At 46.6% G+C, this 15,222-nt stretch overlaps 1 protein-coding gene and 1 long non-coding RNA gene across 17 annotated transcripts in view; both read right to left on the minus strand.

Moving 5' to 3' along the window:
• The window catches only part of RBFOX1 (RNA binding fox-1 homolog 1), a 2,264,635-nt gene that overhangs the window by 1,307,798 nt on the left and 941,615 nt on the right, over positions 1 to 15,222 (minus strand). The window lies entirely within an intron of this gene.
• Positions 97 to 5,627, minus strand: LOC146404567 (uncharacterized). The gene is made up of 2 exons (XR_014840863.1): positions 4,525 to 5,627; positions 97 to 4,224 (listed from the first exon to the last, which is right to left on the minus strand). It is a non-coding gene; the product is annotated as an uncharacterized LOC146404567 (long non-coding RNA).

The raw sequence follows: 15,222 nt of genomic DNA on the forward strand, positions 1-15,222 counted from the left end.
ACTAATGCTAAGGTCAAACAAACCTGCACTAACACTATCTTAGTGCTATTATTTTATTATTATTTATTTATTATTATTTTTTAAATTTTATAATGATTTTTATTTTTGCCATGATAGCTGGTTTGCAGTATTCTGCCGATTTTCTACTGTACAGCAAGGTGACCCAGTCACACATACATATACACATTCTTTTTGCTCACATTCTCATGCTTCATCATAAGTGACTAGACACAGTTCCCAGTGCTACACAGCAGGATCTCATGGCTCATCCATTCCAAAGGCAATAGTCTGCATCTATTAACCCCAAGTTCCCAGTCTGTCCCACTCCCTCCCCCTTGGCAACCACAAGTCTGTTCTCCAAGTCCATGATTTTCTTTCCTGTGGAAAGGCTCCTTTGTGCTGTATATTAGATTCCAGATATAAGTAATATCATATGGTATTTGTCTTTCTCTTTCTGACTTACCTCACTTGGTAAGAGAGTCTCTAGTTCCATCCATTAATTAGAGAGAAAATGGAAACAATAAAAGGTACTGACTGCCTGACAGCGTGTGTCCTTCTAGCCTCACTCAGACTTCCTTCTGAAGCACCTGTTTCATCATACACTACAACCTCTGTATGACCTTGACTCTCAGTCCTCAACATAGATTCATGTCCTTCTTCTATCATTTGCTCATATTTTAGGTCGGCTTCAAGTTGGGTCGCCCTGGTAACAACCTTGGCTCTTCACACAAATGTCAATGATTCATTTCCATCAGCGCAGAAACCATCCCTTCTCAGAAACCATCCCTGTCAGGAAAGCAGAAACCATCCCTGTCGGGAAACCATCCCTGTCGGGAAAGCAGGATTTGGACCAGACTTGGCATCACCCTCTTTGACTCTAAATACACTGCTTAAGAAGACCATTAGACACCATAGGGTGGTCCTTTGCTGGTATTCGGGGGAATAGAGAAACGAGGGGCCAGAATAGCAGAGGGGACATTTCCTGAAAAATGCACATGTTCATAATATAGATAAATATAAAGCATTTCCAGAAGAGCCCCATGGAAAGAAACTGTTGAGTAATCAGAAGTGCTCTACACTTTTAAGTTTCAAAAAAGGGGTCAGATTGAAAAATGCTTTTCTCAATGCAATCGCAAGTTCTTTGCAGACAAGGATTGTGTTAGAAGCTGCCCTTAATCACCCAAGAAAATGGGAACAGGGATCTGCACAGAGTAGACTCTCAATAAATGATATTTATTGAATCTGGTATTTATCGGATATGATGTAACTCCGGCTAGGCTCCAAGCAGCTTTGAAGCACTTCTTGATCATTTTCACTCATGGGCTGAAGGGATGGTCTATGTCTTCTTTGACCTTCGGCAGCGACGCCTCCGGCCTTGCCTGTCTCTCGCTACCTTCCCTCCGCCTGCTGTGTTCGGCTATGAAAACTGCTGTCACCTCGACCTCACACCAGCTCTCTAGAGAATCTTACGGCTCTCAAGGATGAGAGGACTGCAAGTGAGGGAATTCAGAACTGGCAAAGACCTCACAAAGCAGGTGTGATGAGGCTAGGGTTGGAGCACCAGGTTTGGCCTCCAAATCCAGCCCTCTGTAGTGTATCCGTCCAGTTCTCCATGTAGCATTCACCATGACATGTCTCTTGAGGAGCTCTGAAGGACACACCCAGTTCTGGCACCTGCTACCCATGGGGCTTGACGTCTCTGAGCCAGGGTCCCCATCTTCAAGTGGGACCGAGGATAGATAACAGGTACTGAACTTTCTCATGTGTGGATCCATTTTTCCAGACGAGAAAACCCAAACCCAGAGAGGACAAGAAGCTGCAAGCATCCGAGGCGGGTTTCAAGGACGGTGGCCTGATGCTACCATCCACCGGCTCCCCTCTCCCGGCTCCCAGCTCACCTTACACACTGCTTGTGCTCCTTAGTCCCCTGAAAAACCAGGTGATGCATGCAGAGCCAAAAGAGATAGGTAGAGCAGCACGGGGCGGGTGACATGCTTCTATAACACATTTTCCACTTCCATTTGTTTTTACATGTTCAAAATTACTACATTTTTATGCTGACCAGGGGTGGTTAAGAAAACGTCAGGTTCCCTAGATGCATCTACCAACAGCACATCACCACTCGCTTCCTTTGCTGGCTCTGTTCTCGGATAAAGCATCTGCTCAGAGAGATTCAGGAAGGATGAGAGTGGCACACGGTGCCAAGCCCTTCCACCTGGGACCCATACCGACTCAGAAATGAGAGCATCAGCCCCAGAGCCGTAGTATTCCATCTCCAGTGGTCTTTCCGCGAGATGTAACAGGACCAAGGCTCCCCATCTGCCCTGAGTGTTGGACGGTACAGTCTGCAGCAGAATCCAATAGCATAAATTGATTAAACCCCATCTAACAGTATTCCCTAAACAACTTTTCCTACGATTAAACCATCGTGTTGAAAAGGAATTCAGTTAGAAATACGAATAAGCAGCCCCGACGGAACGGTACTCTTACGCCTGAGACTCTGGATGGCACCTCTCCCTTTTGCTTGACAGTAATATGAAATGAAATCATCTTCTGTTTGACTCCCCACCTCCAGTCGATACAGTCTCCAGAAGCAAACAGTGCCCCCTCTCTGACCACAAGGGAACACCTTCTGGCACCGAGGGTGGAATGGTAATGCTTGGCACACAGGCTGCCACTCCCGCTTCCTGTACCCCTGGAAGACATTGCTAATCAATCACAGTGCTTTCCCACTGAGCTCAGAAGCATTCTTCTCAACAAAACTACGGGGAGCCTTTACTCATCCGAATTGGAAAGCAGGAGGAAATCTATTTGCCTGCCCTCTGCCTAAAGTTTTATTTCACCAAGCTCTATAGACACAAAACTCCCCCTGACCCAGTCCAGATTCTCAGATTCGAGAATGCCTAGACTCAGGGGATGCTGAACCTTCTTTCTCAGGATATAAAGACCATTCTGGCACATTTAGTTGACTTTTAATAAAACGACTTCTCTCGAGGGGCTGACAAGTCGTTCTTACCTTCCTCAGCACCACTAGCCAGTATTTCTCAATAACCTGAAAGTAATACTTGCATTTCCTCTCTAAGTTTTTATTTCCTTCTTTAATCAAGGCAAATCTATTCGACTGTTAAAAAATCTATCTCTAGAAAAAAAAAATCCTTCTGTGTCTAACCATTCCATTTCCTACTCCACCATTCTAAAAATAAAGTAATTTTAAAAATTCACTTGAATTGTTCTTTAGCCCTCAGGATATTGAGTAGCTATGTCCTTCTGAGGCTTGGCAAAAGGTGGCTTTCTTTTATTTCTCCAACAAATGAGGACACTGAAAAGCATCTATTGTAAACCAACTATAATATAAAAAATAAAAATCATTAACAAAATTTTTTTTTAAAAATCATCTAGTGGTATAAACAATCACTTTTCTATGAATTGATAAATAATGAAACTGACAGGGGATACGTAGTTTTTTTTTTTTAAGATAAACCCTCTAGGTTTCTAAGAATTCATTTATAAATACATTTTAGAAACTAAGTTCAAGTTACAGTGCCTATGAGTTTGAAATACGTGTTACCTCTTTGAAACGTAATGAAACTGTTTAAAAAATGCACCTGAATAAATGTTAAAGATCTTACTGGCTTTATCCAACAATTCACGGATTGAGTAGCATCCAATCTAACAGACAGAAAGGGCTTCCAGGAGCTGTTCAAAAATTTTATAGGCAGAAGGGAGCAGGAACAAGGCAGCTGTAGTCGGCAGAAAGGGGGATTATTTATTGCAAGGTTATCTTCTTTCGGGGGATGGCAGGCTCTATCAGGCAGATGACTTAACTAGTACCAAGCAGGTCATTTGTGATTGTCTGGTTTAAGATTCCATTTCTGGGAAACTCAAAGCTTAGCCTAACTGACTCCACTGGGAGCTGTTGTCTTATTTTTAACACAGCATACAAGAGCACAACTGTGCCCACTTCTGATTTTTCTAAAATTTAAATTAAAAGAGTTTTCAGGTATGTAGAAATGACTGGACCATTCCATGGAGAGAACTCTGGAAAAGGGAAAAAAAAAAAAAAAGGATGAAAAGCTGGGGAAAAATTAGACCAATGATAGAAAATATTGTGAGATAAAAAAGAAATTCCAGTGGAGTTCCCGTCATTGCGCAGCGGAAATGAATCCAACTAGGAACCATGAGGTTGCAGGTTTGGTCCCTGGCCTTGCTCAGTGGGTTAAGGATCTGGCATCGCTGTAAGCTGTGGTGTAGGTCACAGACTCGGCTTGGATCCCGAGTTCCTGTGGCTGTGGCGTAGGCCAGCAACTGTAGCTCTGATTCCACCCTTAGCCTGGGAACCTCCATATGCCACAGGTGCAGCCCTTAAAAAAAAAAAAGTTAGGATGATAGATTTAAAAAAAAAACTCTGAATTTTTTACATAACAGACTTGAAGTTCTCATCAGGAATCAGTGGTTAACAAACCTGACTAGTATCCCTGAGGATGAGGGTTCGATCCCTGGCCTTGCTCAGTGGGTTAAGGATACGGCATTGCTGTGAGCTGTGGTGTAGGTTGCAAACACAGCTCGGATCCCATGTTGCTGTGGCTGTGGTGTAGGCCAATGGCTACAGCTCCGATTCGACCCCGAGCCTGGGAACTTCCATATGCCGCAGGTGTGGCCTAAAAAGACAAAAAATAAAAAATAAAAAAACAGACTAAAACTGGAGGAATCTCAGGACTGACAAGCGAAAGTCTCAGATGCAAAAAAACAGCTTTGAATAACCTGCAAGAATACAACACAGGGAAGCTGTGTTACGACCTTGAGAGCATGAGGGCATGACACTGGAGCCAACGATGGAATCCAGTGAATAGTTTAGTGTGATTTCAAATATAACTTCTCAGACCTGCTAGAACAGCCCATGCTTTGGAAGGCGCAGCTAATACACTGACCTGTATGCACCCTGTAACTTTCATAGAAAGAAGTAGGCCTCCTCAAACAGAACTTATCTTTTTTTATGATTTTTATTTTTTTTCATTAAAGCTGGTTTATTGGGCTCTGTCGATGTTCTACTGTGCAGCAAGGTGACCCAGTTACACATACATGTATGCATTCCGTTTTCTCACATTCGCATGCTCCATCATAAGAGACTAGACATAGTTCCCAGGGCTACACAGCAGGATCTCATGGCTTATCCATTCCAAAGGCAGGAGTCTGCCTCTATTAACCCCAAGTTCCCAGTCCGTCCCACTCCCTCCCCCTCCCCCTTGGCCACCACACGCCTAGCCTCCATGTCCACGATTTTCTTTTCAAACAGAACTTAAAGATATTTATGTTTCTCAACACCTCTTTACTCTCCTAGTCCATGGGATGGTTTATGCGGACTTACTCGTCTCTAAACACCTGGAATGTTTTAAAGAATAACTAAAAGAATAGCTTCCAAAACACCCAATGGCCAGTGAAAGGGTATCTTCTCCACCCATGTTCCACCAGCACAGCCCTAAGCAGCCCTAACCAGCATCTCTGTGAGTAATGTCACTCCATGCTGTCATATGACCACATTCTAATGAAGAAAAGGGATGCTTAGTGAGTGACATCCATTCATGACAGTCCCAGAACCTCCCGTGTGTCTTATGGTGTCGCCTATTAACGCAGCTTCTAATTGCTCCTCAACCTTTCTCATGTATGCCTGAAGCATCCAAGGATTCTGAAATCTTGACTCCCCATGGAGAGGGCACAGTCTGATTTGTGTCCTGCAATTATGTCCCCCCTTTGTTTGGAGAAAACGCCTCCCATGGTGACAGGTACATAATAAGCACCCAGTGAAGGCAGGTTGATTGAATGGAGCTGTTCCTGCCTTCCCCATTGCCATAAAAGTCTCTTAATATGGCTTTCCTTTTCATAGCTATTGAGTCAATTATTCTTCCTCAAATCTGAAATGAAGGAGGCTTCCCCTCCCCTCAGGCAGCCACGTCTTAGGGCCTGTCTTCATTCTCCTTCCGTTTACATCCGACTAAACTAATTATTTCCAGGCTACCTCACAGCCCATGGGTGTTACACAAACTGCTGCGGGGCCCTCTCTGCTGCAGGCATCACTTGTATCTTTTCTGCAGCCCGTTGTCACACAGGTGACAGAACTGTTAAGAATGGCAGCCTTCAATGCATGAAGAACTTACGTAGAGCAAATGATGATGACGCCGGTGACAGCAGCAGAGGGACGTGCAGGAGCTGACAGCACTCCCTCCAAGCGAACTTTAATAGAGTAAGAAGGAATTCTTTACCCATGCCTGGCACGAGGCAGATAATCCAACAACAAATAACCAAACAAAAACCAGAACGAAACAAAAAGAGCTGTGTGATTTCTGCAGCCCTTAGAATATAGGGGCGCTGGTCATTGATGCACTGAAGATTGGGCAAATGGATTTTATGCAACATTGAATAGATGATGATGGATGGATGGATGGATCCATAGATACATAGATAAGCAAAGAGACAGACAGGTAGATAAGATCCTTGCACTTTTTTCCAGCTGCAAAGCTACAACCCCACTCCAGGTCCACACTACTCCTTCTGCCCAGGCTGTTTCAGCACTACTCTGCTTAAGTGCTGTCCTTGCTTCTGCTTTGCCTCTGTCCAAGCCATCTTCAGTACAGTAGCCAGAGCAGTATTTTTAAAAACACCCCTGCCGTTTCAGATCCTTTAAGGGCTGTGCTGGCCCTGAGAATCGAATCTGAGCTCTCACTCTGGTGGACCTCTCACCCCCCATCCAGCTTTTGAGCCCCACCAAATAGCCCCGTTAGAGCACTCTGTTCCAGCTACGCCTTCTTTTAATGCTTCAAAGCACCAAATGTCTTGCCCGACCCCCAGAAATTTTTCCCTAGAGTATCTCAACCTCAGTGTCAATTCCTCCATCACTCAAATTAAAGTACGATACTCCGCACAGCCTCGCACACCATGCTGAGTGTTTCTCCCCGCTACCTACTCCAATCTGTACTTAGACATGTATTTGTATGACTGATATTTGTTTCCTTTGGTGCCCCATGGATGCAGGCAACTGGCTTGTTTATCACCGTGTCCCCAGCAGCTAGAACCCTGCCTGGCATAGACGAGGATTCCGTGTGTATCTGCGGAAGGAATGAAAGCAGGGCTCCTGCTTGATACAGGAAGAGGGCGATTCCTATAGAGAAGAGGAGAAGGATCACAGGGATTGGGGAGTGGGGGGGGCACCAGTTCTGACCGCATCCCTGATCAAAGCGCTCACGTGGGGCACAGAGGGCTGGACACGCACTGTCAGTGACTTTGAGCTCAGCACCGTCTCGGCTGCTGAGAAGGCTGCGGAGACACCCAAGCCTTCTCAGGAGCTCTCTGCAGATGTGGCACCTCCTGGCTCTTCACATCATCACTCTGCAGAATCAGCCTTAAGCCAGGCGTTTGGAACCCATGTCAGCCCCCATTCATGCGGCAGCATGACCACGTGCTCAGAATAACAAGGTCTTTCCTCCTTTACAGAGTGAAGTAAATAGACGGCCAATGGGGACCTGCTGTGCAGCACAGAGAACACTCCCCAATAGCCTGTGATCCTCTACAAGGGAAGGGAATCGGAAGGAGAATGGCAGTGCGTCCGTGGATCACCCAATCCCTTTGGGGTACAGCAGAAATGCTCATGACCTGGTAAACCAACTGTACCTCAATAGACCTTTTCAAAAGGAAAAAAAATCCCTTCTTTATGTCTCCATCCCTGTAACTCTTCTGTCAAAGGTTTATGTAAAAGAACACATATGAATATTCATAGTATTAAACTATATATACATATATCATATAGACACAAATCTATTGTGTATGTAAAATCTCAAAAGCACAATTCAATTTTTGGCTTGTCCGTCTTTCATCTTTGTTTTTTGTATTTTTTTTTTTTCCCTTGGAATTGAACTTCAGTTGCAAGGCAGGTAACACTTTGGTGGGAGCGTCAAACCACTTTGAGGCTACCGGCATGCTGAGCATCAGAAGGACTTGGGGTTGTAGCTCTTGATAGTAGCTCTACTCTTCCTTGGCCAATAAGAGTCTCTGTGTTTTTTTTGCTTTTGTTTTTGTTTTTTGCTTTTTAGGGCCAAACCCATGGCATATGGAGGTTTCCAGGCTAGGGATCCCTACACCACAGCCCCAGCAACGCCAGATCCGAGCCTCATCTGCAACCTACACCACAGCTCATGGCAACGCTGGATCCTTAACCCACTGAGCGAGGCTAGGGATCGAACCCACATCCTCATGGTTCCTAGTCGGATTCGTCTCCATTGCACCACAACAGGAACTCCCAAAAGTCTCTGTTTAATGCAGAATCCCTGGGAACCCCAGAGAATACTCTGGGTCCCCCTTTCCTAGCATAGCTTACTTCTTGTTTCTCCTGCCTTCTTTGCATGGAAAGGAAGAGAAAGCAGGAGGTAAGCGCTACAGAAGTTTCTCTCTAATCACACCGGTCATCAACGCCACATACTTTACAGAGGCATAAAAATAACCCCAGCGCCAGCTGAGACCTGCAGACACCACCAACCTCAAATCCCTGTTGAGGCCAAAAGTCCTTGCCGTGGTTTCTTGGCTGAAAGGCACGGCCCCGTGGGCACTTTGGACCCGGGGTCCTGCAAGCAGAAAGGATGACACGCAGTGGTCAAGAGAGTGGACTCCCGATCTGGGAACACTGGACTCCAACCCCGCCCCGCTCCTGGAAGTCACCTGAGCCTCAGCCACCCCATAACCTCTTCATGGGCAAGTTTTCTCACCGGCAAAACAGCAGGGATCTCTAGGACCTGTCTCACTAGTCCTTCTGAGGATGAAATGGGGTGATGTACGGACAATGCTTAGCCCAAGGCCTGGTGCATGAGCAAACGCCCTGCCCCTTAGCTGGTCCCTTCAGAATGACTTCAACATCTTTTCCACAGATAGACCCAGGCAGGGACTCAACACGTCACATAGCATCCATAAAGAGCTCATTCTCAAAAATGTGGGTGTTGTTTTTTTGTTTTTGTTTTTTGGCCATGCCCATGACATGCATAAATTCCAAGCTAGGGAGGGATCGAACCTGAGTCATAGCGGTGACAACGCTGGGTCCTTAACTGCGGGGCCACCAGGGAACTTCCTCAAACACATTTTAAATATAAATGTTTTAAAGAAAGAGGTGAGCCTTATTCTAGGGAGTCAGAGGAATGGAGCAGACAGACTGGACGCCTGGATTACGTCAAAGCCAACAACTTGAGATTGAACTTGTGTGCAAGCCACTGATTTCCTTGGGACCCCTCCTTTCACAGGGTTATCAGAGCCTCACCCACTTTCTGGATGGATCCTGTGCCTCCGCTCTCCTAATTGCTTCTTGCTCAGCAGAACCACAAAAAGGTCTAGCCTAAGACATGGCAATGCTTTGGCAACTGCCTTCTGCTGAACAGGTCACTGCCAAGGTTATGCTCAGCTTCCACTCTCCATCCCAACAGCTTTCCCCAAGCAGACACCCTCATCCCCAAAAGAGAAAATTTCTATGTTATCATCACAAGAAACCTAGGGGTTGCCCCCCCGCCCCGTCCTCATTATCGAAGGACTGAGAAAGCTTATGCAACCTTCCCAATTTGCAGAACTGCTAAAGAGAAAGCCAAGATCTGAGTCTCTATTTGTCTCAAAGTCTGTGCTTTTTCCAGGAGGGCTGCTGCTTCCTTTACTTGAATCTAAATGAACTCCTAGATGCAATCCACTGGGTCTGCTGAGCGCACACGGCCAAGCGGCTCACCGCGTATGTGGCCCAGCGACGGGCAACTTGGACGAACGTCTCCCCACAGAGTTCTCAGGGTGTCCTGGTGGATGGCCCATAAAACTAGGCTGAGAACACAGTGCACATAACAGAGTTCTCAGAAGCGGATTTACGGCTCTAACAATGTCACCCGGGACTGGAGAACCATCAGACTCCTGACTTTCAGAATCTCTAAACGCGTGTCAAGAACTAACAGGACGTTCATCTCAGATCAAAGGGAGAGGTTCCTGAATTATACTCGTCTCAGGAATAATGCTTACTGCCAGCATCCTTGGATCCCGAAGCCCTGTTTTCCTTAGGGCATCGTCTTGTCAGACAGCAGTGGGTTATTTGCTAATCTGGCTTCTCCCTCAACTCTGTGAGCTCCTGGAAGGTAAAGACTTGATCTGACTCACATTTCCAACCCCATTACCTAGCTCCTCTTAAATATAATCCGAATCCTCATTCTGGGCTAGTAAAACATATACGCCTAAGGGTAGAAAGCCAAAAGTCAGTGAGCTGGCTTGTAAATCAACACTATCCTTTTTAAAAAAAAAGAAAAAAGAAAAATGAGCATCCAAAGTCATAAAGACTGGATACTTCTCTCCAGGGGTACATACCCAGGAAGGTATCCCAAGGAATACAACTCTATAGATCCTCGGTAATTAACTCCGGCAACAATGAACGGTGTTCGTGAAAAGCACAGAAGCCTCTCAGGTATTTCGTGATACAGGAGCAAAGCATCAACCTGCAGACAGATCGTGTAACCCTCCCCCCCCCCCCCCCCCCCGCCAAAGGAACAACTGGCGGCAGTGATAGAGCAACACGAAAACAAGCGCCGACGTTTAATGAAGAGACGGTAACCGCAAGTCACAAGCCCAGGAGAGTCACCGAGTCAGACCACCCACCCGCTGGTGCACGGTGGTGGGGCGTATTGTAATGATTCAGGTGCAGGCAGACCTTGTTTCCTCGGCATCTCTAGGGTTATTTGGGGGATGCCTTAAAGATGGACACAAAGAAAGTCAAGGAGAGCTCGGATTCTGCTCTGCGATGGAAGGAAGGCAGGCACCTGGAGCAGAGCCCTGAGTGAGAGAGCCCAGCTTTGCATGCAAGACATGGAGACCCCCCCCCTCCTGGAGCCAGACGGGCACCGGCTGGAGAGTGTGATCACGCTCTTGGCCATCTGCTCAGGGCCCGTGAAGGCAGCCGTGTGTCCTCCTGCCTGGACACCGGGGAGGACACCGATCACTAGTCAATCTGCTCAAAATTGCCTCCGATGATTAGTGTGTAATGACTCAGGTAGGTCACGGCCAGGGACATTTCTGTTGTTAATGCATTAGCAGCTGTAAACGGGCATCGATTCTGCACAGTGAGGTTTACGGACGGGATGGGGGAGCGCCTGGCCCCGGGCAGTGTAAGTGCTCCTTCCTGGGTGAAGGTACGCCCTGCAAGGGCACTGCACCTCGGGGAAGGGTGAGGAAGGCCCAGGAGGAAGGCTGGCCGACTCGAAAACAAATAAGCAAACCAACAAACCTGGCCAGAGAGGACAGACAGAAGAGCAGAATTTACCGGTGAGGGGAATACCTCTTGGCCTCGCCTTTATCTGAGACGGATCTAATCATACCCTTGCATTTGGAGCCCAACATACATGTATCTCTGTGACTGGCTGGTTTGGGATAGTTACTCTAACTTGGATTGTTTTATTTACTTAAATTGTACCTTTAAATTTTATCATGGTCCAGGGCCCCGTGTCTGACTGTTCCCTGTAATGTCCCCAGCACCCAGCAAGAATTCAACACCATTCTTATTTTCTTTTTCTTTTTTCCTTTCTAGGGCCACATCTGCAGTTATATGGAAGTTCCCAGGCCAGGGCTCGAATCAGAGCTGTAGCTGCCAGCCTACACCACAGCCACAGGAACCCAGGATCTGAGCATCTGTGACCTACACCACAGCTCACAGCAATGCCGGATCCTTAGCCCAGTGAAGGAGGCCAGGGATCAAACCCACATCCTCACAGACACTGGGTCAGATACTTAATCTACTGCGCCACAGTGGGAACTCCCGACACAATCATTTTTCCATAGTTATTTGTCAGTGAATGAATGAATGATCACATTAGCAGGAGAAGAACATTCACTGAGCTGTCAATGCCCGAGGACCCCAAGCTGCAATGTAGCACAGTTTTTCTTTTTCGCTTTTTGCTTTGTAGGGCCGCACCTGCGGCATGTGGAGGTTCCCAGGCTAGGGGTCTAATCGGAGCTATAGCTGCCGGCCTACACAGCAACATCAGATCCAAGCCTCGTCTGCGCCCTACACCACAGCTCACAGCAATGCCGGATCCTTAACCCACTGGGCGAGGCCAGGGATGGAACCCGCAACCTCAAGGTTCCTAGTTGGATTTGCTTCTGCTGTGCCACGACGGGAACTCCCTACCATAGTTTTTCAAGATGATTTCTTCTTCAATACAAGCACTGAGGTCCGGTAATCTCAGCAACTGGCTGGTGTGCACACTTACACACACGCACACACAGTGAGTGGGCGCTGAGACCCCTTCTCAGGTGTGTAGCTGTTCTGAAGGACAATAAGAGTAAACGCTGTTACCATTTATTTAGTGTTGACCGGAAGCCAGGCACAGAGCTGGGGATGGTACTTTCTGAGGCAAGAATCCTCCTTCGTGGGAATAATTCCCTGAATTCTAAAGGAACTAACCATATTTAAAAAAAATTATTCTGGCTATCGGCCCTTGAAGAAAGTTTATCTTTCTGTTTTGGAGCTTCTCAAAATGTGAAGACATCCACAGCCTCCTCCACTGGGAGAAACCAATTTCCCTGTTTCCAGAATTTATTAACCAGCCATGTTTCCAAAATCTGTGTTAGGCCTTTGCAATTTCCAGCCGTTGCTACAGGTACATTCATGTCTTAGATAAAAAGAAAAAGAAAAACAAAACCTCACATTACTATGTTGAATAGAAACAGCAAGGAGACCTAATCTTTAGCTTTAAGTGAAGGGATTTAGCAGAAATCCCAAGTCATTGTTTTCTTTGGGTCATTCAATTGGGAACTAACGAATAATCGGGAGGCATACGAAGACTGCACCTACTAGGGATACGAGTCAGTACCAGAGGTTGCAGGCAGGAGCTCCCATTGTGGTACAGTGGAAATGAATCCCTCATATCCATGAGGACGAGGGTTCCATCCCTGGCCTCTCTCAGTGGGTTAAGGATCGGGCGTTGCCTTGAGCTATGGCATAGGTCGCAGACACAGCTTGGACCTGGCGTTGCTGTGGCTGTGGTGCAGGCCGGCAGCTGCAGCTCCAATTCGACCCCTGGCCTGGGAACTTCCACGACCTACAGGTCGGCCCTAAAAACAAACAGACAGACGAAAACACAGAGGTTGCAGGCAAACCCTGCTTTTACTTCCTCTACTACTCTAATGCAACCTATTAGTGCGGCTCAAACTATATCCATATCGACTTACTAACACAGTACAGAGAAAGCAGACTATCGGTTCTGCATGAGTCCCAGAGCTACTTGCTGCCTTTTCTGACCTGGGAGACAAGGGACTCCTTTCTGCCCACAGGTGGGGGCGGGAAGAACCACTGCCCATCTTAGCACATCAACCTCTGCCTTGCTGAGATAATGACACTTCCCCTCAACGTCCTCTGCTGTGGCCTAGTTTCCATCTTTCTTGTTTCCTCACTGAATTCCAAGTTGGAAAGGGCCTTCGGTGACCGAACACGCGAGTTCCTTACTATTACCATTTTTTTTTTTCCAATGGGGAAATTTAAGTCAAATTGGTCACATGGGTTGTTAAGAAACACACGGTCCGTGGAATTCACGTCATGGTGCAGTGGTTAATGAATCCGACTAGGAGCCATGAGGTTGTGGGTTCGATCCCTGGCCTTGCTCAGTGGGTTAAGGATCTGGCGTTGCCATGAGCTGTGGTGTAGGTCGCAGACGCGGCTCAAATCCCGAGTTGCTGTGGCTGTGGTGTAGCCTGGCAGCTACAGCTCCGATTAGAGCCCTAGCCTGGGAACCTCCATATGCCGCAGGAGTGGCCCAAGAAATGGCAAAAAGACAAAAAAAAAAAAAAAAAAAATCACACAGTCGGTTCATAAAGCCAGGACAGCGAGCCTGGTTCTCTGGATGTTTCAGAGGTTGATCTGGACTGGGAGGTGGGATGGAGGTGGATGACAGAAGAACGGATGGAAGTACAAAGAGTGTGACCATCCCACAAAGCATATGCATCTATGAAACCGATTAACTCATTCAAAATAGATCTGGGCATGGATGCACCGAGAGATTCTCATACTAAGGCAAAGAAGTCAGCAAGAGAAAGGCAGGTACCATATGAGAGCACTTACATGTGGAATCTGAAAGAGGGCACAAAGGCACCTACCTACAGAACAGAAACAAACTCACAGACATGGAGAACAGAGGCTGCCAAGGGGGTCGGGAGAGGGAGTGGGATGGACGGGGAGTTTGAGGTTCGTACATGCAAACTATTGCATTTAGAATGGATAAGCAGTGGGGTCTTACTGTACAGCACAGGGAACTATGTCCAATCTCTTGGGTTAGAACATGATGGAAGATACTATTAAAAAAAAAAGAATATATATTGACTGGGTCCCTGCTATACAGCAGAAATTGAAGGAATATTGTAAATCAACCATAATTTAATAAAAAAAATTTAAAAATAGGTCTGTGTGTCTCATTTTGGGGTTGTTAGGGGCACAGAAGTAAGCGAGACAGATACACACCAGGCTTTCACAGCTCCTCCAGCCCAATGCAGGATCCAGATAACACACAAGCAATAAACAGGCTAACTGGAGTCATGACAAGTACGTGGCAGATGTATTCTAAGTGAAATGACAGAGAATAACAAGGCAGGCAGTGGTTTGCAACTTCAGGCTTCTCCCTTCTCTCTCCAGGGTCCTCAAATCCTAGTATTTCTCGTACACAAAACTTCCTCAAAACTTTCATTCTTTCTTACCTTTCTCTGTTCGAACAATAAAGGCAGCAGAAGGAAATGCTTCTCTTCCTCTATTTCTCTGCCTACATTCTCCTCTCTCACCTCCCACTTTCACATACGCATTAAATCAAAATAATCCCCGGAATTCCTACTCCCAATCTAGCAGAGGGGGGCTAGGGAGAGAAGGAAGCATATATCCGAGCTCTGCTATGCAGCAGCTTAGGCAAGACAAGAGATACACATGTACAATGTGGGAACAAGGGTGTCTGGAGGGTTGGTGAAGGGACACAGCAAATGGACAGGTCAGGGAGCATCCTTTTGTGTGCCCTCTGGACCATAAGGTACCAAATCAAGTGACATGCACCCCACCCTTGGCCTGGCCAGCGATTAAATGAATGCTTTTATGCTGTTGCCACTCTTGCTCCGCATCCCTCTGGAATCCCAAAAGATGCCTGACCTCTCCCATTTACAGTCAAGCTGCTGACTTCTTTAACTCAAGAGAATTCC

Source organism: Sus scrofa, chromosome 3 (assembly GCF_054392235.1).
Source record: "Sus scrofa isolate SSC_HxYL_T2T_F1_AM1 chromosome 3, Sscrofa_HxYL_maternal_Yorkshire_Landrace_v2.0, whole genome shotgun sequence".
NCBI classification, from domain to species: Eukaryota; Metazoa; Chordata; class Mammalia; order Artiodactyla; family Suidae; genus Sus; species Sus scrofa.